General features: G+C 39.8%; 1 long non-coding RNA gene across 5 annotated transcripts in view; it reads left to right on the plus strand.

Annotated features, from left to right (window-relative positions):
- Positions 1-23,960, plus strand: part of LOC112644525 (uncharacterized) — a 40,387-nt gene that overhangs the window by 11,410 nt on the left and 5,017 nt on the right. Inside the window, exon 9 of one of the 5 annotated variants that reach the window (XR_007413407.1) lies at positions 2,361-2,623. The exons of 3 other annotated variants lie outside the window; for them this stretch is intronic. This is a non-coding gene — a long non-coding RNA (uncharacterized LOC112644525). One more of the 5 variants, XR_007413412.1, reaches the window with a different exon arrangement.

Here is a 23,960-nt window from a genome sequence, read left to right on the forward strand (position 1 = left end):
TATCATCCTGGGGAGCTTCTTTTCGGTTTTGTTCTGAGTTTATTTTTTGTTTTTTATCCTTTTCTTTTCCATGGCCAACAATCACCACACAATTTCAGCGAGAGAGATTAGCACATCATTATACCATACCATTTTCATGTTATACTTTTTATCTTGTTAATCTGCGTTTTTGTTTTTTTTTGGGGGGGGGGTGGGTTTCTTTTTTCTTTTCTTTTCTTTTTTTTTTTTTTTTTTGCAAGTTTCAAGTGAGATCAGAACTCTTACGGAATTAGAGACTGATCATCAGGAAGCCAAAATTTTCCATTAGCCAACATGCGGCACAACGTTGGTGGGAGGATTCGGAGCATCTCCACATCCACGCTGTCATCCCAGGGTGGCCGGGCAAAGAGGTGGGAGGGCCTCTGGTCATTTGAGAGGACCAAGCAGTCGTCATAACTGGTTCAGTCTCTGTGGCCCATTCAGCTCTTGGCATTGCTGCCAAGCCAGCCAACAAAGGAGCATTGTAATCCTGACAGTTTCCCAGCATTGACTGGACAGGCGCAGACCACCAACCAGCTCCCTACGCTTCTACTGTTCACAAGTGAGACCATGAATGGAAAAAAGTCAGTGGCAAAAATCCCACATCCTGCTGAAGTTGGTGTGTAGATGCTTTTCTAGCAAATGAGTCTCCCTCCAGGCTGGTAATCCTCATACCTGTTTCCTTTTTCTTTTGTGTTTGTTTGTTTTTAAATATAGAGTTAGCTTGAATGATAATGGATAATCTTCATTGAGGCCTTCCAAAAAATTAGGTTTTGAAAAAATAAGCATAGGGCATGCAATAAAACGGAAAGTGGGAAGTGTAACAAAAGTGAAATGTCATAAATGTATAAAGGATAAATTGAGATGAGCTTCCAAGTTAAGAAGTTAGCGGGAGAAGCCACAATGATTCTTAAGAAATTGAATTTGAGGGTGTAAGAATATGGTTTTCAGGTATAAAATGGAATTGTTTTAACTCAAGTTCAAATTGTGACTACGCACCATACAGTCTGCCCTTTCTGTACACCAGGCCAAGGACATCTCCAACTCTGATTAAAAAAAAAAAAAAAAAGAATAAAATGTTTAAATGAAGTGTAAATTCAAAGATATTATCATGTATTTACCACTGATTGTAAGTCAGGAAGTATTTTTAACAATCAGATAAAATGATCTTTTCATACATTCAATGGTAAATGTGGCAAAATTTTACTTGTTTAAATCACCTTTTCAAAAATGAGTACGGATTCCAGCAATGGGATGCCACGTTTACTTACCAGTTATCATGATATTCAAAGAAATGACAGTGCACCATGCTGGTGGTGGAGGTGAAATGAAAATTCGGTGTTTAAGCTGAACCCACAGTTTTAGAAAGCAACGTAGTCGAACCATCGTAGTACATCCGTCCCTTAGATTCAGTTATCCTACCTCTTACAATATATTTATGTGTCTATTTATTATATACATATATGCATAATATAACATTGAAGGCAAAATAAGAAAATAAAGGCAGTTTTATTCATCAACCAAAAAAAAAAAAAAAAACAAAAGCAAAACAAACAACTGGAAGACACAAAGCCCGCAAGCAAAATGAGAACAATAGAGTTACTTTGTAAGTGAATTGCTATCCCAAAGGCCCTTTACATGATAAGATACTATGTAGCTATTAAAATGGATTGTGTCTGAGGATTCTTTTTTTTTTTTTTTTAAGATTTTATTTCTTTATTCATGATAGAGAGAGAGGCAGAGCGAGAAGCAGGCTCCAGGCAGGGAGCCCAATGTGAGACTCGATCCCGGGACTCCAGGATCACGCCCTGGGCCAAAGGCAGGTGCTAAACCGTTGAGCCACCCAGAGATCCCATGTCTGAGGATTCTTAATACTGTGGGAGAATGCTTATAGGAATGTTAGGTGCTGTGATTGAATAATTGGTAATGATCTTAGTGTGCAAAAGTGCAATGAAACACTGTTGGTCATTGTCTTGGTCGGCAGGATTATGGTTGATTTTTCATTGTGACATTTCCATATTTTGAAAATCACTGCCAAAGAACATAGACCTTTTGTAATCATTTAAAATATTATTTAAAAAAACCAAAACACCTTTCTGCTACTGTAAAAAGACTCTCCAAACTTCTAAATGTCCATCTCCTTTATCCCTACAGATTATTTTACTAAAACATGATACAAATGACTCGATACTTTGACATGTTACCAGGAAGTCCTGCCCAGGCAAATTTGGGTGCTGAGTAGACTGACTTTGCCTTCCTTTATTTTCTTCTTGAACCACCCCTAAAAATGTACAATAGGTTAAGCAACATAACCTGGGGTTATTCTTCTCCTGCTACCCCAGGATTGCCTCTGGGCTTGTTTGAGATGGCTTATCGTGGAGAGAATGCTGAATCCCACACTGATAAAAAATCCAGCATGCTGGAACCTGTGCACTGGGAAATAGCTGCCTTTACGGACGGCGGAGCCACAAGATGCCCCTCATGGACGGTCTCACCAGATGTCACATGTTTGAAAACATGATGACGATCAGAGTGCTTTTGCTTTTATAACCCAACCTTTTTTCAATTGTGTCTCATGGATAATATGCAAGTGTTTTTCTACTAAACTCCAACAACTAAACTGGGTCTCACATGCAATCATTTGTTCAACTAGCAATTTTCAAACATTTGAAATGCTTGGGTTCTACGAAACTATTTAGCCCAGTGGGTAAGAGCATGAGCTTTGGAGTCACACCCAGTCTGACAGCACTAGCCTCAGGCCGAGGCAATGGGTGGTGGTCCCTGGGGATCTGTACCAGGCTCCGCACTGAGGAGTGTGCAGGGTCAAGGGGCACATTCTCCTGGAGCTCGCGCTCTTTGCATCCATCCTGCAGTTTAGGCCATCATCCAGGTACCAGGGACCCTAGAATTTTCTGCCCAACAGCTCAAGCCTAATTCCATCCTGCTCAGGCTACTTGCCAAGTCTGTTTCTCTGAAAGTGCTTTATAAGGCAGGGGAATCGCTTGGAGGCTCCGAGAGGGCCAAAGGACACACCTTTTGGGGGGTGAGGATGGAGCCTGGCTGTACAGACAGGCACAGAGTCATTGTGAAAATGGAAAATGTTCAATACAGTCCCTACCACACAGCGGATGCTTAGCAAATGTCATTTCTGACATACTTCCTTAGTATCTTATTATGTGGCATTTCTGCTTGGGATGGGGGGGAGAAAGCAACCATGAGAATACAAGCTTCTATAGGGGAACGCCATTTTATTTTATTTTGTTTTATTTTATTATTTTTAGTTTTATTATTATTTTTTTTAAGACAGGGAATACTTTATTCAAACCCATCAGAGAAATGGACAGCTTGGGTCTGTAACAAAGCGTTGTGTTTTAAAGCATAGGTCAGTAATTGTATAGGAGAGTATACACTGCTACATACAAATTAACTGATCAGAGCACAACTTTTCAATATTCAAAACAGAATAAGCTAGGGGAACACCATTTTAATTTTTGATATCCAAAATGGAATTCTCTTTTTTCTTTCTTTCTTTCTTTCTTTCTTTCTTTCTTTCTTTCTTTCTTTCTTTCTTTCTTTCTTTTCTTTCTTTCTTTTTTCTTTCTTTCTTTCTTTCTTTCTTTCTTTCTTTCTTTCTTTTTTTCTTTTTTCTTCTTTCCTTCTTTCTTTCTTCTTTCTTTCTTTCTTTTTCTTTCTTTTTTTTCTTTCTTTTTTCTTCTTTCTTTCTTTCTTTCTTTCTTTCTTTCTTTCTTTCTTTCTTTTTCTTTCTTTCTTCTTTCTTTTTTTTTATCAGTTACTTGGCTGTTGTCCTGGCCCACTTCCAAAACTCTGTATTCAAGCTAATTACATTCCTCCCCCACTGGATAAATTATTCTTCACGTCCCCCATAAAAACCATCATGTTATACTTGTGAAACAAAATAGCTTCTGTGTCCTACCACACAAGCAAAAATGGTTGGATTTCAGTCCATACTGTATTTCTTTGTGTGACTCATCTGGGGGCTGCACTAGGATTTATTACGGTGAGATGTGAGTTCAGTTCGATGATGCATCCGGATAACGACGGATTCCCTGCTACACGGAGCACTGTCACAGATGCGTCCTCCTGGTGACTTAATATACGCCAGTTTTTGAAAGCATTATTTGGGTTGAGACGAAGCGGCTGTGAGCTATTGAGCTTACCTCTAAGTCCTTACTCTTCAATTTGATTTTTTTGATGCCAGAGGCCTGAGCATTTTGGGGAAACGGCTTACCAAGTGTTCTACTTTCATCCTGAATAATTAAGAGACGTGGTTTTTTAAGATAAAGCTGTTGAAACCGGAGACAAAACCACTGAGGATCCTTGGGAAGTCACCCTCCTCTTTTCCTTTGCTCTGAGCTCAGCACCACTTAGGTCCAAAATCCTTTCTTTGTTGTTTGCTTTAGGAACGTGAGCTTCATCTCTTGAGATCACGGATGGGAGCGGTGTGTGTGCTGAGTAGACTGACTTTGCCTTCCTTTATTTTCTTCTGGAACCACCCCTAAAAATGTACAATAGGTTAAGCAACATAACCTGGGGTTATTCTTCTCCTGCTACCCCAGGATTGCCTCTGGGCTTGTTTGAGATGGCTTATGTGACATCTCACCATGTTACGGTGGCACATTTTCACGAGGGCCCAGCGGCTGGGGACTCAAGGCAGCAGGGCTGAGAGCACAAGGGGCTCCCCTTTGAGGAACATCCCTGGAAACTCCATCCCTCAACCTAGACGCTTCTGAAGCCAGGTGTGTCCCCTCTACCCCCCACCACGAACTCGGCACCTGCAGTGTGTCACTTCGCTTTATCAAGACCTTTTGTCGATGACTTAAAGAAGTCTGCAGAGGATTTTCCCATTTAAGATTTCCCATCTTAGAGGGGAGAAAAGTGCAGAGCAGAAATAGCACTCAGCGTTTGTTTTGCAGAGAAGCTGCGGCCGGGCCCCCAGGGACAGCACCCTGGGCATCTCCCAAGGACGGCCGGAGCTCTGAGCTGCATCTGCAGACATAGGTGCTTTATCTTCTTTTGCGCATCCATTAGCAACACCGTCCCAAGGTGTCAAAAAAGCCTAAGGGGGGTTATTTCTCGAGACTGAAAACACTTCACAATTTTGGCATCCAACGTAGTGGCAGCGACTGTCTTCACGTTAAGCCATGTCAGCTTGACAAGTGTGTTTACAGGGACCCTCTGCCTACGGATAGTGGGGGGCCCGTACTTGGTCTTCGGGCTTCAAGCAGGAGACAGCTCTCAGAAGAGTTAGCCTTCCTGCAGGGTCCTCGGGGGAAGGGGACCCTGATGTTATGAATCGGGAGTTGGGCCTGAAGATGTGATGGTGCAGCCCCGGGGTGGGGCGGGGACCACCGTGCATCTCCGGCCCCCGAGGACCTGCTGAGTTAGTGTCCCCGCTTAGAGCCGAGGTTAGCCAGCTCCATGACCGTCCCCGTCCAGGCTTTACTCTCTACACGTCCAGTCTGAAATGTGGTCTGAAATGTGAATAAAATCTTTTAAAAAAATAAAAAACAATAAAAGTCTTAAAGTTACTTAAAAAAAGAAGCCACCGCTTCTCTAACAACTCGCTGCAAAACAAAGGCAATCACTTTAAGACTTTAAAAAAACAGTCTTAAAGTCTCTTTGGAAAGATTGGCAGTGGAAATAATTTACATTAGATTATCATCCCAGTTATTGGCATTATTTTGCATACTAGATACAGCCATTTCTCCAAACTGGACTCAAATTGGTGACTCCAGAAGAGAATTCTTTTTTTTCCTTTTTTTTTTTTTGGATTTATTTATTTATTCATGAGAGATGGGGGGAGGGGCAGAGGGAGAAGCAGGCTCCATGCAGGGAGTCCGACGTGGGACTCGATCCCAGAACCCCAGGATCACTCCCTGAGCCAAAGGCAGATGCTCAACCACTGAGCCCCCCAGGGGTCCCGAGAATTCTTTACTATGGTCCCAGAGTAATTGGTCGTCTACGCAATGATGTTCCACACAGTTTGGAAATGCTGTACCTTACTTCGCAAGGTGTGTCTCCCCACAGATGATGGACCATAGACATGGAAGGAAAGTTTCTGTGTTCGGATTCTCTGGCAGATTGATGTGCTTGGCACATGGGAGGTGTTCAATCCACTTCATGCTTTACCAAGTAGAGAAGGAATTGGGGTGCTTGGTAAACCAATCAGCAATCCACTTGAATGACCAGTGAATTAGGATCCAGTTCAAAGAACACCTGCTAATTTTGTGTCAACTACAGGAGCAACATGTGTGGCAGGGGAATGCTAGATCCTAGAAAAGTGAAGTCCGAGCCGGTGTGAACACCGTTTGTAACCATGGATGAGACCTGTTGAAGTTAGACTCCAGTCTGGGACGCGTGGATTGATCACTTACTAGCCATGTGCTTTGGAATAAGTTTCTTAGCTCTTTAAACTCCGTGCCTAAATTTCCTAATCAGCAGAATGAGGATGATTGTAGGCTTCATTGTGCTGTGGTGAAGATTTATTACCGCAGTGCGCACAGAACGCTTAGCATAATACTGGGAACAAAATAAATACTTCAGAAATAGAAACTTATTTTTGTTTTTTGCAAGACTTTATATATTTATTTCAGAGAGAGAGTGTGTGCTCGAGGGGAGGGGGAAGGAGAGGGAGAAGCAGACTCCCCGCTGAGCATGGAGCCCACCGTGGGACTCCATCCCAGGGCCCTGAGATCATGACCGGAGCCAAAGTCAGACGTTCAACTGACCTGAGCCACCGGGTGCCCTGAAAGTTATTTTTATTAAGAAACTCATATCACATTCTGTTATACCTCAAAAGAAGGAATATTAATAGATTGTATATACATTCCCTTTCTAAAGAATAAAAAAAGAACCCGAAGGATAACTTACATATTGTGTTTTTAGCCTTTGTTCAGGCCTTCAAGGAAGAGCAGCAGGAATTCAAAATTTCATTTAAATTTCATGAGTTTCACTGTTCTGGAATGCTCAGGAAGAGAGGGAGAATAATCGTCTCTTTTGAGCAAGCATCTCTTTCTGCTTCCCATAGTTCTCTCAGGACCACGACTGTCACTGTTTGGGCTCCAAACCCTCATTTTTAATGGTCGCATCCCTTTATCCCACGACCTATCAGTCTCTGTGATCTCCTGGCAGATCCTTCCTTTCTGCTTGCATATCCACCACCACACCTGGGTGTTTAGATCACTTACGCTGACCTGTGCAGTGGTGCCTGCTGCCTGCGGGTGCGGCCGGCAGCCCTCCTCTCCCCAGCCCCTGTTCCCGAGAGCCGGAGGGGGAGGAGTCGGAGTGGAACTATAGCATGAGGGCATGTGCTAAACCCAGCTCAGGAGATGCCCTGGGCCCTCTTGCCCTCACAGCTGCTTGCTCTCACCTCTCTGTGCTTCCCTTCTCAGACTCCTCTTGCCTCACCATGAGGTCACTAGGCCACCGAGGGTTGAGTATTATGGGACTTCTTGGCCCTCCCTTTTTTCTTTTTGGCCCTTTTTTGATTTAAGCTCTTGTCCTGACCCCAGTCAGGCAGACAGAGTTCTTCACACCATCCATTCATCAGGCTTCAAGCAGGAGACATTACTTGTTAGGAGTCAAGACTCCAAAGTATTAGAGGACGTGCTTTTGCTGGGCTTGGTCCCATGCACATAATTTCCCTCGGGAATGGCTCAGTGCTGTGGTCAAAAATAGTACTTGAGGATTCTGGTTCCTGGCTCAGTCGTCCCCTTTAAACTCATCCAGTCTCCAAATAGATCTTCTGTCTTCATTTGGCTCTTTCCTCAACTTCCCAGTCTAGTTTATCATCATTTCTTAAACATGACTTTCAGCTTACTATTTGCTTGCTCAAAAGTGTTTGATACCTGCCACTGATTAAGGGTAGAGACCAGATATCAGATATGTGATTCACATGGCATTCAAGGTATTTCTGGATCTGACTCCAGTTTAGCCTCCTGACTAATCTCAAAATGTTGTCTGACCTTCCCCTCCTTGTCCTTGTAAATAGCTGGTGTGACTCCCAACTATCTTATACCACCACCACTGCCACCCCTGCCGAAGCAAACCCACAGAGAGTGGAACATTGTAAATTAAGGGTATGGACCCTCCTGGAGCAAGGCTGCCTGGGTTCAAATACCAGCTTTGCCACCAACTCACTGTGCAAGCTTTATTATTTATTTTATTTCTTTAAAATATTTTATTTATTTATTTGTGAGAGACAAAGAAAAGCATAGACACAGGCCGAGGGAGAAGCAGGCTCCATGCAGGGAGCCTGACATGGGACTCGATCCCATGTCTCCAGGATGATACCCTGGGCCAAAGGCGGCGCTAAACCACTGAGCCACCTGGGCTACCCACAAACTTTAAACATATTACTGAACTTTGTACCTTAGGTTCCTCATCTGTCAAACGGGGAAATAACAGTGCCTACCTCTGAGGGTAATTCACAGAATCAAATTAATTTAATAAGTATAAAGTCCTCTAAATCATGCCTATTGTACATAAGAGCCCCACAGTTGTTAGATATTTCTAGACTCAACTTAAAAGCTCATACCCTCGGGACACCTGGGTGGCTCAGTGGTTGAGCATCTGCCTTTGGCTCAGGCTGTGATCCCGGGATCCCAGATTGAGTCCTGTACTGGGCTCCTTGCATGGAGCCTGCTTCTCCCTCTGCCTGTGTCTCTGTCTCTCTCTGTCTGTCTCTCATGAACAAATAAATAAAATCTTAAAAAAAAAAAAAAAGAGCTCACACCCTCTTTGCAGGATAATTCTTTCCTACTTGGTTCTATGTTCTTTATGAGGCACTTATTAGATCCTGCCTTACGGTACTAGTCAATTTAATCAGTTTTACTAAATATCGAACACACAATAGAATATTTCTGGTGTATTTGAGAGGTGTAATGATGAACAGCAACACAAACGTCTATATCTCCATGACCAAGCTCCAGAGAATTGCCCACCTTTTAGGGAGGTGCTTGGCTCTTCCTTCTGAATCTCATCCATTTTCATCCCTGTCCCCATCCGTTATTTCCCTTCAGACATTTTTTTTTCTTGAAATAATAGTAATTATCAATGCTGATGATTCAATATAAAGTTTCAAATTTCCTTTTTTCAGAAAGCCTTTCTTGATTTACATATTTTAGCATTTGTCCTATCCCATTATTTGTTTTTTTCCCCCCCTTGGGGGTTTCTATCTGCCTGTCTTCCATATCTGTTTCATGTTTGTGAGTCTTTTTTATCCTATCATTTATTTTTGAATTTTAAAATACCTTTTTAAATCTAATTCCCATAAAAATACCTTTTATAATGGCTTTATTGAAAGATAGTTCATATACCATATAATTCATCTGTTTAAAGTGTACAATTCAATGTTTTTAAAAATATATCTATGGAGTCGTGCCATCGTCATCAAAATCAATCTGGGAATCTTTCATCACCCAAAAAAGAAACACTATACACAATAGCAGTCACCTCCCAATTTCCTTTCCCCTCCCCCATTTTCCTTAAGCACCCCAACCCACCCAGCCCCTAGGCAACCACTAATCTACTCTCTGTTTCTATAGATTTGCTTATTATGGACATATCAGATAAATGGAATCATAAAATATACGTGTTTTGACACGAGCTTCTTTCACTTAACATAATATTTCCAAGGTTTTTCCATGTTATAATGTGTATCAGTTATTCATTTGTTTTTATTGCTGAATAATATTCCATTGTATGGATATACCACATTTATTGATCCATTCATTCAGCAATCAATGAACATTTGAGTTGACTCCATTTTGGTCTATTATGCATAATGTTGCTACAAACATTTGTGTAGTAGTTTTTGTATAGTCATGTAGTTTCATTATTCTGGGATGTATACCCAGGAGTAGAATTGCTGGGCCATATGGTAAACCTGTAAAACCTTTTGAGAAGTTGCCCAACTGTATTCCAAAGTAGCTGCACCATTTCACATCCCCACCAGCAGTGTATGAGGATTCCAATTTCCCCACGTCTTCATTTACACTTGTATTATTTTTGTGATTATAACAATCCTTGTAGGTTATAAAGTGATATGTCACTGTGGTTTTGCTTTTCATTTCCCTGATTGCTAATGATGTTGAGCATCTTTTCATGTTTTTTTTTCCTATTTGTCTGTCTTCTTTAGAAAAATGCATATTCAGATCTTTTGCCCATTTTTTAATTGTTTGTCTTTTTGTGTTGAGTTGGAAAAATTCTTTTTATATTCTAGATAGAAGCCCCTTATCAGATATATGATTTACAAATTAACTTTTACTCTGAGTCATCATTTCACTTTCTTTTCTTTCTTTTCTTTTTTTTTTTCATTTCACTTTCTTGATCGTGTCCTTTGAGGCACAAAAAGTTTTGATTTTGATGAAGTTGAATTTATGTTTTTCTTTTGAAATTTGTGCTTTTAGCATCATCTCTAAGAAACCATTGCCTAAACCAGGGTCTTCAAGATTTATGCCTTTGTTTTCTTCTAGGAATTTTATATTAGCTCTTACATATAAATCTCTGATCAATTTTGAGTAAATTTTCATATATGGGGTGAGGGAGGGGTTAAATTTTATTCTTTTGCAGTGTAAATATCTAGTTGTCCCAAATCACTTGTTGAAAAACCTTTTATTTCCCCCACTGAATTATCTTTGCACCTGATCGAAAATCAACTGACTGAATGGGAGGGTTTATTTCTGGACTCTTTATTCTATTGCTCTGTATGATTGCTGTATATGATTATATATTCTTATACTGTTTTCATGTAGCTTTCTGGAAAGTTTTGAATCAAGAAAGTATGAGTCCTCCACATTTGTTCTTTTTCAAGGTTTTAATTTTTTTTAATTTTATTTATTGTTTCCATTCTGGTCTCCTTGAATTTCCATATAGATATTAGAATCAGCTTGTTAATTTCTGCAAAGAAGAAGGTTTTGATTTTGTATTCTGTGATTTCTTTCATCAATGTTTTGTAGTTTTCAAAGCATATAATTTGGATTTCTTTTGTGAAATTTATTCCTAAGTATTTAATTCTTTTAAAGCTATTGTAATTACAGTTGTTTTCTTAATTTCATTTCATACTGTCCCTTGCAAATGTATAGAAACATTAGTGATTTTTGTGTATTGATTTATATCCTACAACCTTGGTGAATTTGTTTTTTAATTCTAATGGTTTTAAAATGGATTCCTTGCGATGTTCTCTATATAAGATCATGCCATCTACAAATTGAAGTAGTGCATTTCCCTTTTTTTTTTTTAAAGATCTTATTTATTTATTCATGAGAGACACAGAGCGAGAGAGAGGGAGGCAGAGACATAGGCAGAGGGAGAAGCAGGCTCCATGCAGGGAGCCTGACGTGGGACTCAATCCCGGGTCTCCAGGGTCAGGCCCTGGGCCAAAGGCAGCGCTAAACCACTGAGCCACCCAGGCTGCCTGAGGTAGTGCATTTCCAATTTGGATGCCTTTTAATTCATCTTTTTTTCCTACTTGCCATGGCTAGACTCTGCAGCACAATCTTAAATAGAATTGGTGAGAGCAGAAATCCGCAGAAATCCTCTTGTTTCTCATTTTATTTTATTTATATTTTTTAAGATTTTATTTATTTATTCATGAAAGACAGACAGAGAGAGAGAGAGAGAGAGAAAAGCAGAGACACAGGCAGAGGGAGAAGCAGGCTCCATGAAGGGAGCCTGATGTGGGACTTGATCCCTGGACTCCAGGATCACGCCCTGGGCTGAAGGCAGGAGCTAAACCGCTGAGCCACCCAGGGATCCCCTAGTTTCTCATTTTAGAGGAAAACCATTCAGTATTTCACCATTGAGTATGATCTCAGCTGTGAGTTTTCTTTTTTCTTTTTTGTAAGATATTATTTATTTATTCATGAGAGACACAAAGAGAGAAGCAGAGACACAGGCAGAGGGAGAAGCAGACTCCCTGTGGGGAGCCCGATGCAGGACTTGATCCCAGGACCCTGGGATCACGACCTGAACCAAAGGCAGATGCTCAACCACTGAGCCACCCAGGCACCCACTTTGTTTTTAAGATTTTATTTATATATTTATTTATTCATTCATTCATCTGTGAGTCTTCATAGATGCCCTTCATTGGATTGAGGACGTTTTCTTCTATTCCTAGTTTGGTGAGTTATCTGATTCGTCCAAGACATTATCTGTTGTGTTTACTTGCTCCTGCATTCCTCCTAGCTTAGTCTTAAATTATATCATTTTTATTTTACTTCTCATTCTGTAACAATTTTTGTCACCTTTCTTTTCAAATTTTCCTTTTCTCCAATCACTTCATCTTTGAGTTTTCCCTAATTCTAATTTGTCATTCTTTTCTATCATTGTATTCATTTCGTTTATATCACTTCTAAATATATATATATATATATATATATATATATATTTTTTTTTTTTTTTACCTTTTTGTGGGCATGTCTCTTTGACAATTTTTACTGTTCGTAGGGATCTTATTTTGCTCCCTTCTCTCTCTCTCTCTCTCTCATTGCATAACTTTGTATGGGACTCAACTCTGCTATTTCTGATGTGAATTTTTAAGGGAAACAAATTTTCTAGTATTTTTAGAGTGGCAGTAGTTATTTTGGGAACATTTTCTAATTTTGTGATTCTTGTGCTTCTGTTCTTAGACCACTCGGCCAATCACCCCTTCTCTCTTCTGTTCTTTACATGATACTTATCTGGACCTTCTCTTTCTTTCCTTTCTGTTGTCCCTGCCTGTTCAAATGAGATTTTACCCCAATAATTTCTTCTTGTTGTGAAGCTTTGTCCTGAAAGAGTCCTTTGGTGGAACCCCCCAGGGTAAGCCGCTCTCTCAGGTGGCTGTGGGGCCCTCATTGCAAGGGTTCTTCATTCTCAGGGTGGCCAGACGCCTTGCTGACTTTCCTTCCTCCTGCACAAATGATGGTCCTATGTGGGTCTTACGGCTATGGGAGCTGTGGCTCCTCATATTTTGTGGCTTGTGGGGCCTGTCTTGTTACCTAGTTTGCTGCACATGTTGTCCATGAGTTTTTGGGTTTTGTTATCAGAGTTGCCCTACAAGTTCTTTATGAGAGGATTCAAGAAGATTTAAACACCCTGCCTTCACAACTGCCATCTTCACAGAATCATTGTGAACCTCTTACTATCCTTTCTGTTTTGAGGCAGGTTATAAAAGAAGCAAATAAGTAACGCCTAACATTCTTCAGATACTTTATCAGCTTCTATGTTACACATAAGTAAATATATACAGATATACCCTCATCAAAAAAGAAATCTGGTTCTGCTTTTGCAGTTCCTGAGAGGATGCTTGCTTATTAATTAGCTCTTTAAAGACAGTATTTTGGTTTTTGCTCCTCCCTATTTCTAGGAAGGACAGCACTGTCAGTATTTCCAAAGGTGAGACTTTGATATGATCTCAAACCAGAGAGGCATGTTTCATTTCTTGTCTATTCCTTCACTCAACTGCTTTTCCTCACCCATGTGACCTTGGGCCTATCCTCATTGAAAGTAGAGAATGGTGGGGTGGGGTCATGCTGTCAATATCCTCAGGGACCACTTGTCAGTCTTCTCTCTAAAAAAAAAAAAGATTTTATTCATTTATTCATGGGGGAAGGGGGTAGAGACACAGGCAGAGGGAGAAACAGGTTCCCCTCAGGAAGCCCGATGTGGGGCTTGATCCAGGGACCCCGGGATCATGCCCTGAGCCAAAGGATGACACTCAACTGCTGAGCCACCCAGGTGTCCCTTGCCAGTCTTTTCTAGGAGACTTGATAATCTTAATATCACAAATACAGACATATATGTGAATTTTGCTATCAGCTCCAGTGTTTCTTTCAATGGGTGTATCCCAACTGAGTAGTGTACTTTGGCAATACTGTGTGAATGTTAAGCAAGAATTAACCTTTGTGCTTCTAGAGCCTATTATGCATACTTTGAGAAATGATGATTCCACACTTCTAGAATAGTCCTTTTGCATTCACTGAGTCCATATTTTTCCATTATTCTCTCACATAAAAAGTCATTCTCAATAATTTTATTTGTATAATGTATTTTTTCTACCTCTAAGTTAGCATGCCATTTTTCCCTGTGATTTTAGTCTGTTTCCATCTGACCACATTCTCAAATTACCACGATCACATGGAATTCAGAGCATATCCTCAAAGGCAGTAAAAAAACGGTTTTGGCCCTGAGGTATTGATATCCAGGCTTACATTCAAATATTCAATCATGCTACTGATGAAGTTAGTAAACAATGCTGAATCAGAAGTGTTCAATTGTATATTTACAATTTAATGCTACACTCTTTTATGAAACCCTTTGATGGAATAGTTGCAATACAATTGTAAAGTTGCTTCTGGAACCTGTGTAGATAGTGCCATGCTAAGCATGGAAGTGTTACCGGTCAATACTGTTGAAGGAAGGAAAGACCAAAGAAGGAAAGGGAGACAGGCACAGGCACGTAGGAACAAAGGAGGGAAGGAGCTCTGGTATGTAGATGAGTGCTAAGTGATGATATCCTGGAGTCCTTGCAAAATGCCCTTAGGGGATCCCTGGGTGGCTCAGTGGTTTAGCGCCTGCCTTTGGCCCAGGGTGTGATCCTGGAGTCCCAGGATCAAGTCCCACATCAGGATCCCTGCATGGAGCCTGCTTCTCCCTCTGCCTATGTCTCTGCCTCTTTCTCTCTCTCTGTATCTCTCATGAATAAATAAATAAAATCTTTAAAAAATACCCTTAAAAATTAATAGCTTATTTTTTAGGTGGTGCCTGGGTGGCTCAGTCAGCCAAGTGTCTGCCTTTGGTTCAGGTCATGACGTCAGGGTCCTAGGATAGAGCCTCCCCCACCCCGCCCTGCATCGAGCTCCCTGCTTTTCCCTCTCCCTCTGCCTGCTACTCTCCTGCTTGTGCTCCCTCTCTCTGTCAAATAAATAAATAAAATCTTTTAAAAAATAGCTTCTCTTTTATTCCTTTGTAGGAAAATGCTAAATGAAGGTAGCAATATTTCATTTAAGCAAAACGCTGAAGAACCCTTATGCTATACAAACAAGTGCAAAATCAGCAAATACCCTCTGCTATGGGGAAAAACTGAGAAAACCAGATTTTTTCAAAAGAAAAACTAAAGGGTTAAAATTGTGCTTTTATAGACTATCATGGTTTTAGATTAAAAGTAAGAATCGGTGAAAATATTTTATGAAGTTTACCATTTCCTTTTAAGTGGATTATGCAGATGTTCTTAAAGCTAACACATCTTCCATTAAAAAAAAAAAACTTTCCTGGGATTCTTTTATTTTTTTTTTTTTTTTTTTTTTTTTTTTTTTTTTTTGGATTCTTTTATTTTATAGCTCATCTTTGAAGCCGAATTAAGCTGTAATTGCTGTGTCACACGGAACTCTTTTCCTGTCAACAAACATTAAATCAAAAGATAAGATTTTTATTTTCAATGACTTTTGTTTATTAGGATTGTACAAATATAGTCAAACCTCATTGTGTAATGGTTTATTCTCACATGGATTCGGATACCCTGGTGACCAAAGAAGAGTTTTATTTGATAAATTGATTTCATAAGTCAGAAAGTTTTTTTCTTCCTGTTCCCAATGAGCATTACCTTACGATTCTGCTATAAATATATGTGAGTCTGTCTTTGGGTTTTTCAAAATGAAGAGTTTAAATATAAACCCTGTAGATTTTCAAGTATTATATAATTTATTGCCCAATTCTCTTTCCGCTTGACTTAATAATTGTTGAGCTTTCAGTACTATTTAGCAAACCAAATATTCAGCTGTATGTGCTTCCTTGTCCCATGTGGCCATTCTACAAGTATTTTAGATGATCTTAAATATGATAGGTGGCCAATACCTGGGTTTCCCATGCAGGTGCACACATCTCCACTGTGTAAATGTGTTTACTGGTTTGTCTCTTGCCTCCTTGAGGCTAGTGACCAATGTGCCCATTTCTAAGTCCCAAATGCCTAGGACTGTTCCTGGCAGAGAGGAGACATTCGATTAATATTTGTTGAGTGAAATAAAATTTAAACTTTATGGAGGACACTAGACCTTTCTTCAGTCATGACCTTGAGTCTCATTATTTTGTGCATTATGAATAGTATTCTCTCTTTCCCGAACACTAAAACACCATGAACATTGAAGACACTAAACTATAGTAAAAATCTAGAGATAAAAGAAAACATCTCCTGACTGTTGGTGGACATATTATGTGATGGTCTTTGTACAAGGTACTCTTTGTAACCTGGCATGCAGCATTTTTCATCAGTGCATCTTACATACTGATAAGTCACTGCAATGACATCAGGAGGATGATAGGGTGGAAGGATGACTCAGCAGGGAAACACAGACATTGCTATGGAAGGTATCGATCCCATGACTCTGGAGAATGTCACAAATGGTGAAATCGTTGCTTTTGTCAGGCAGAGTTCACAATGGTTTAATAATATGTTAGACTTGGAATTATTGTATTCCCTGTGGTCATAAAATGGGTTGATCAAATTCGTATCTTTATTTCCTGAATATTTTTTTTGTTAGGTTATATCTAAGAGTATAACTATGGTATTTTTTAAGCCCGTATCACTGTTATTTTCATTTTGAAACTTGGCTTTAAATGCTTGAAGAATGAGAAATAATTCGAGTATGACGGCTTTAACAAACATAGTTGCCTATGACTATGATGGGTTTGTTGTGCAAGATGGCCATGTTCTGACCAAATATCAAAACAATGATCTGGTTAGTTTTATCTGGCCATTGGCCCAGAGAAACAGATTGGGCTTCTAATTTTTCTATGACTTGATATTTTTCAATGATACTTTACCAATTCTACGAAATTTTTCCTCTTCCCAGAAGTATTGAAATATGTGATACATTTCAACGCAGAAATTCTATCTTAGGGAATTTCCTATACAGATACAAAGGTGCCTCTGTAGAAAGGCTCATGGTCAAGGAAGTCTCCTGGAACATTGCTTGTGGTCAGAGCAGACTGCAAATATGACTGTCCATCTGCAGGGCTGTGTTTGTACAAAATATGGTACATCCTCACTATAGAGCAAAATAGTTATAGACAAAATTAAAACAAAAATTGACATATTGTATATATCCTTCTTTTCTTTTTAATGAAATATCTTGGACATTCCTTCAGGTTAATACATACAGTCATTTATTATTCTTTAGCATGGATGTACCATACTTTATTAGTATATGAAGATGAGATTAAAAGGAGAGAAGAGAAAAAAAAAAAAGGAGAGAAGAGAATGAGGATTATTATTTTTTCTTTTATATCTCTGATTTGTTATAATGAGCATGTATCACTTTTGTTGTTAAGAATATAAAGTTTAAAATATGATAGTCAATGTTTTTTTAAGAAAGCTTGTTTAAAGGCAAAGATTTTGGGCAGCCTGGGTGGCTCAGTGGTTTAACGTCACCTTCAGCCCAGGGCGTGATCCTGGAGTCCCGGGATCGAGTCCCATGTCTGGTTCCCTGCATGGAGCCTGCTTCTCCCTCTGCCTGTGTTTCTGCCTCTCTCTTTCTGTGTCTCTCATCAATAAGTAAATAAAATATTTAAAAAGAAAAAAAAGACAAAGATTTTTAGAACTAGCTCTCTGAATATAATGAGTATTCAAGATGTTTAAATAATTTTATGACAATTTTAGGATGTGATCTTTGTTTTTGGACTCAGATCCCCAAAAAATCCCCAAGACTGATGTCATGGATCTTACAACATACCTCTTCTTCTATGGTTTTATGGTTTCAGGTTTTGCATTCAAGTCATTCCATCCATTCAGAGTCAATTTTTGTGTATGGTATGAGATAGTGATCTAGTTTCATTTTTTTTTCCAGTGGCCCTCCAGTCTTCCCAACACCATTTACTGAAGAGACTATTCTTCCTCCATTGAATATTCTTGGCACTTTTGTCATAAATTAATTGGCCACCCAAGGGTGTGTTAATTTTGGGTTCTCTATTCTCTTCCATTGGCTTATATGTTCTGTTTTTAAGGCAATACCATTCTGTTTTGATTACTATAGCTTTGTAATACAGTTTGAAATCAGGGAGCATGATGCCTCCAGTTTTGTTCTTTCTTAAGATTACTTGCTTTTTAGGGCATTTTGTGGTTCCATACATATTTTAGGATTATCTGTTTTATTTCTGTGAAAAATGCCATTGTAATTTTCTTAGGGATTGCATTAAATCTGTAGGTTGCTTTGGATAATATGGACATTTTAACAATAGTAATTCTTCCAATTCATAGGCAAGGAATATCTTTCCATTTATTTGTGTCTTTGGTTTCTTTCATCAACATCTTAAGATTTTCAGTATATAGGTCTTTCACTTCCTTGGTTAAATTTATTCCTAGGTGTTTTATTCTTTTTTATGCAGTTATAAATGGTATTGTTTTCTTAATTTCTCTGTCTGATAGTTTGTTGTTAATATATATAAATTCAACAGGTTTTTGTATGTTGCTTTTGTGCTCTACAACTTTACTGAATTTGTTTATTAGCGCAAATAGGTTTTGGTGGAGTTTTTAGGATTTTCCATATATAGAATCATGTTGTCCACAAACAATGACAGTCTTATTTCTGCCTTTCCAATTTGGATGTTTTATTTCTTTTTCTTGCCTAATTGCACTAGCTAGTATTTTCTTTTTTTTTTTTTAATTTTTATTTATTATAGTCACACAGAGAGAGAGAGAGAGAGGCAGAGACATAGGCAGAGGGAGAAGCAGGCTCCATGCACCGGGAGCCCGACGTAGGATTCGATCCCGGGTCTCCAGGATCACGCCCTGGGCCAAAGGCAGGCGCTAAACTGCTGCGCCACCCAGGGATCCCCTAGTATTTTCAATACTATGTTGAATAAAAGTGGTGAGAGTGAGTATCCTTTTTACTATGGAAAACTGTTTGGAAATTTTTCAAAAAAATTAAAAATAGAGCTCCAGTATGATCTAGCAATTTTATTTAGTAGTATTTATTCAATGAAAACAAAAACAGTAATTTGAAAAGATATACACACTCCTGTGTTCATTGCAGCACTATTTACAATAGTATATGGAAACAATCAAAGTGTTCCTTGATAGATGAATGGTTAGAGAAGATGTGATATATGTAATGGAATTCTACTCAGCCATAAAAAAAGAGTGAAATCTTGCCATTTGCAGCAACTTGGATGGACTTGGAAGGTGTTATGCTAAGTGAAATAAGCTAGACAGAGAAGGTGATATGATCTCACTTACATGTGGGATCTAAAAAACAAACGAACAAAACAAAGGAACACTCATGGATATGATAACAGAGTAGTGGTCACCCGGAGGGATGAGGTTGGGCGGTGGGTGAAATGGATAAAAAGGTAACAGACTCCCAGTTGTGAAGTGAGTAGGTCATGGGGATGTGGTGTGTAGCATGGTGACTGTAGTCAACAGTATAGTAGTGCATATTTAAAGTTTGCAAAAGAATACATCTTGAACAGTTTCATCACAAGAAGAAAAACATTTCTTTTAACTTTTTAAGGTGTTGGATGGTGACTAGATTTATTGTGGTGATCATTTCATAGTGTATATGAGAGTTGAATCATTACATTGTACACCTGAAACTAATATAATGTTGTCAATTATACCTCAATAAAAAATTAACATGTAACTACAAACTAATGAATGAATAAGTATTTGTTTTTAGTTTTCACAAACTAAATACAAAGTAGTTTCTAAAAATAACAAAACAAAACAAAACAAAAAAACCCAGTTCCCTAAGGCTTTTAGGTAAATGCAGTAGTACTGCAACAAACACATGTTTCCAGGATTAAGGAAAATAATAATTGGGATATTTAAGTCCTGGCATTTTTTTAAGTCAGTCCCAAAACTTTATGGTCACATTTATTATGTACTTGTGCATATGGATGTATGTAGAGAGTGGTCTTTCTGTTAGTGAATTGAGCAGCAGAAAAAGGAGAATGAATCCAGGAATGGCACATTGACCAAAACACCCACCATTGAACAGATAAAAATCATTCTAATTTACATTATTCTCTTCTAGTCTTTATTCATTACATTAATACATCTTTTTCGCTGTCATTTATTACTTTGGGTAGACAGTCTTGTGATTTTTCACTATTCAGATGTCACTTAAAAAATCATATTGGCATACTTTCCCTTATCATGCTGCCCTTGTGAGACAAGCATTTTAAGTGTTACAAGGAGGTGCTGTTACTATTACAAAGGTTATTATAGGAAGGATAAAAGTACTTCGTTGGGAACAGTAGCCCCATACATGAGGAAAAAATGTAGCACAGTTCCAGAAGCATTGTAACAAGAGTGGAGGGTACATAAATGATCTCAGGTTACCAGATTAGTGCAGATAATAAAAGGCAGCATGTGAATCCTAGTTCCCTCTATGGTTATAAACTGGGAAATATAGAGGAATCTGCAGCATGGTGTACTAGGAGCAGGACAGGGTGCAAACGTATCCTGTGACCTGGTTATCTGCAGAACACTGGGATTGGGTCCAGCTACTTTGATCCTCTAGAGAAGCAAGACGGCTTTCTCATGTAAGGCTAATTTGGTGGAGTTCATAGAGAGTACAGAGTTGGGCCCTAAAGCAGGCTGTCCAGGTGACCTCAGTGCAGGGCACCCAAGGGCTTGGGTGCCTGCCATTGTCCTAATCAGAAATCCTTGATATTGCTCATATAGTGTTGTTTCTTCCCGAGATGCCGTTTTGTCACTCATCCCCAGAACAATGCTAAGGCTAACAATACTAATAATAGTAAAGTATACTGTGTTCTGATAATTTAGGGGGTTCTGTGGCTGATCCTGATATCGGCAGTAGTAATACACAGCAGGATATACGCAGTAGTAATCCTCTGTCCCTCCCAGCAGATGGTACTGTGGTTGGAAATCCTTACAGCCTTCCAGTGGAGCCATTATGCCTTTGATGCATCACTATGCCAAGGCCCAGGAGCCATGGAACATATTACCTTACTGAGAAAGGCCTGCTTAATACTGCTCTGGCACTTGCCAAAATGGTCTTCACACTGAGAGTCCCTGAGTGTGCCTTACAGAGTAATAAATTACATTACCAACAGCCGTTATGACCTCAGTGAGAGACACATGCAGCCAAGAACAGCTACATGTTACTGTCAGTTAATTAGTGTTGGTATTCATTAAAAGTGGGAGTGAGAGCCCGGAAACAATCCATTACTCATTGTGAATGGAGTCATGGGACAGCATAAAAGCTATCCAAGGAACCAGTGAAAGCCAGGACCAGGAAGCAGAATAGAGATCGACGAGTTGGTTACTTGGTTATAGTTCTTTACTCCGTGCACGCACACACACACACACTCATATGCTGAGCCCTCACTTGCACATTTGTACACACATTTTCCCTAGCTCCTATAGTTCACACTATGGTTTGAATTGTGTGCTCCCCAAAAGACATAATGAAGTCTTAACTCCTGATACCTATGAATGTGAATGTATTAGAAATAGGCTCTTTGTGAATGGACTAAGTTAAGGATGAGGTCCTACTCAATTTGAGTGGACCCTCATCCATTTGATTGGGGTCTTTATAAGAAGAGAAAAAAGAGACTCAAGGACAAGAATGTTATGTGAAGACATGGAGACGCATAGAAGCAGAGGGAAGATGGCCAGGTGCTGATTAGGGCAGAGATGACAGTTGTCCTGCCACATACCTGGGGCTCCAAGAGGCAAAGAAGAATCCTTGGGTGGGGATGAGGCCGTGGTTGGAGGGAGCATGCTCCTGCCAACACCTTGATTTCAGGCTTCTGGCCTCCGTAAGTGTGAGACAATACATTTCTGCTGTTTTAAGCCATGAGTTTGTCCTATTTTGCTATGACAACCCCAGGAAACTAGTATCATTCACTTCTATAAAATGAACACCCTCATAGGGACGGCACTTCATGTGTGTAACTCCTGACACTCTTTCACACTCGTATTTATGTCTCACTTAAAACTATTGAAGCTTAAATGCAGTCAGTGTATGCACTCCTAACCCAGTCAGCTCTTCTCAGGCTGTCTGGTTTTGCATAAAATGAAAGGTGAGTCAGAATCGCAAGGTGGGCAACGACTAAACTTCATGAACTACTTTGGAAGTAAGGAAAATGTGCCCTTTTCCTTATGATTCCTCAACCCAGAAAACAGTTGTAATAGAATTATAGTAAAAATATTTGTTTAGAATATATCTGTCTCATTACTAACCGAGTTTTGGAACCCCGATAAACTTGCCCATAAAGGAAGTAGCCGTCTGTGGGAATTTCTAAGACGGCAGATTTTAGCCAATTTGAAATTCTGGTGGGGTCAAAATGGGAGTGCTCCCAGCAAAATTAAAATCTATGATTTTCCTGTCATTCACTGTTTCTTTGCTATGTCTTAAATAAAAAGTGTTCCAAGCAAGCATTTATTTATTTTTTTTTTTAAAGATTTTATCTATTCATGAGAGACACAGAGAGAGAGACAGAGACACAGGCAGAGGGAGAAACAGGCTCCATCCAGGGAGCCCGATGTGGAACTTGATCCCGGGACCCCAGGGTCACACCCTGAGCCGAAGGCAGACGTTCAACTACTGAGCCACCTGGGGGTCCCTTAAGTGAACATTTATTTTGCTTCTTTATGATAATCCATAGTTTGCCTTCATACATATAACTGATCCAAGGCTGTAGGAGCTTGCATGTGTGTGTTAGACTCTATGCTAAGTACAAATAATGCAAAGTGGCCTTTGTCATCAGAAAGTTCATTGGCTGTAGCCGGTGCTCCCCAGTGTATACTCCTGACCGTCATACTGTTCCTTTGAGCTCCCTGCTCCTGAGTCCCACTGCCTGCTTCTACATCTCCACTTGGCTACCTTAAGGGAGTTCAGACTTACAGGAAACTAACCTTTGGATATTTCTTGTCACTCTCATTTTCTCTCGTGTTCCCTTTGGTGCCACCACCCATCCAAGTATGCATGCCAGTCAAAAACATGTACTCAGGCTTACTATCTCCAGCTCTCTTGACCTACCATTACTCTGGCTTTGTCTAATTAAACACCAGTATTTATTTTACCTCCTAGATATCTCTGGAGTCTGTGCCAATCTTGCCATGTCCTCTACCACCGGTTTAGCCCCCGTACCATGAGTCCCCCTCTAGCTTACTGCAGGAGCCTCCTACTGGCAGGAAGGATAGTAGGCAGGTCACTTCCACCCAACCTCTTTACACTGCAGCCAAAAGGATATTTTCAAAAAGCAAATCATAAGATGCCATCTGCTTGTTTAAAAGTACCGTGGTTTCACAGAGTCCTCAAGTAAATGCCTAACTTGGCCTAAAAGTCTCTAAATCTCAATCTACACTCCTCATTCCTTGTACTGAGAACACACACTCCCTTCTTATGGTGGGACAACTGTGCCATGCCGTTCCCATGTCGGAGTTCTCCACCGACTGTTTCTTTTGTCTTGGATGTTTTTCTCTCCTCTTCCCTTCCTTGAAAGCTTCCAGCTGACCACCACTCATCATTCAGATTCTGCCCAAACAACACTTCCTCAGGAAGGTCTTTCCTGATGTCCCAGCACAGATCAAGTATACCCCTGAGGGTATACTTATTGATCCTCTCTTTAATTAACAGCTCTCAATGCACGCCAGACACTCTTCTAGACACTTACACTCATCACTGCCATGAAGATAAGGCCTCTGCTTATATAAGCTTATGATTTAGTTGGAGGAAAAGACAATATACAAGTAAATGAACAAGAAACCACCAGATAATGTTAAGGTCAATGATAGAAATAAAACAGAACGAGGCATTGTGCTTCTCTGAGAAGGTGACATCTAAGCTTAGACTCGAGGGTCAAGAAGAAGCCAAGGGTATGAAATTTCACTGGAAGAACATTCCCAGCAGAGGTTCTAGTAGCAGAGGAAAGGCTCTGGAGAAAAGAAAGATGACTAGGGTGTGGGAATGAAGAGG

Source organism: Canis lupus, chromosome 1 (genome assembly GCF_003254725.2).
Source record: "Canis lupus dingo isolate Sandy chromosome 1, ASM325472v2, whole genome shotgun sequence".
Lineage (NCBI taxonomy): Eukaryota > Metazoa > Chordata > Mammalia > Carnivora > Canidae > Canis > Canis lupus.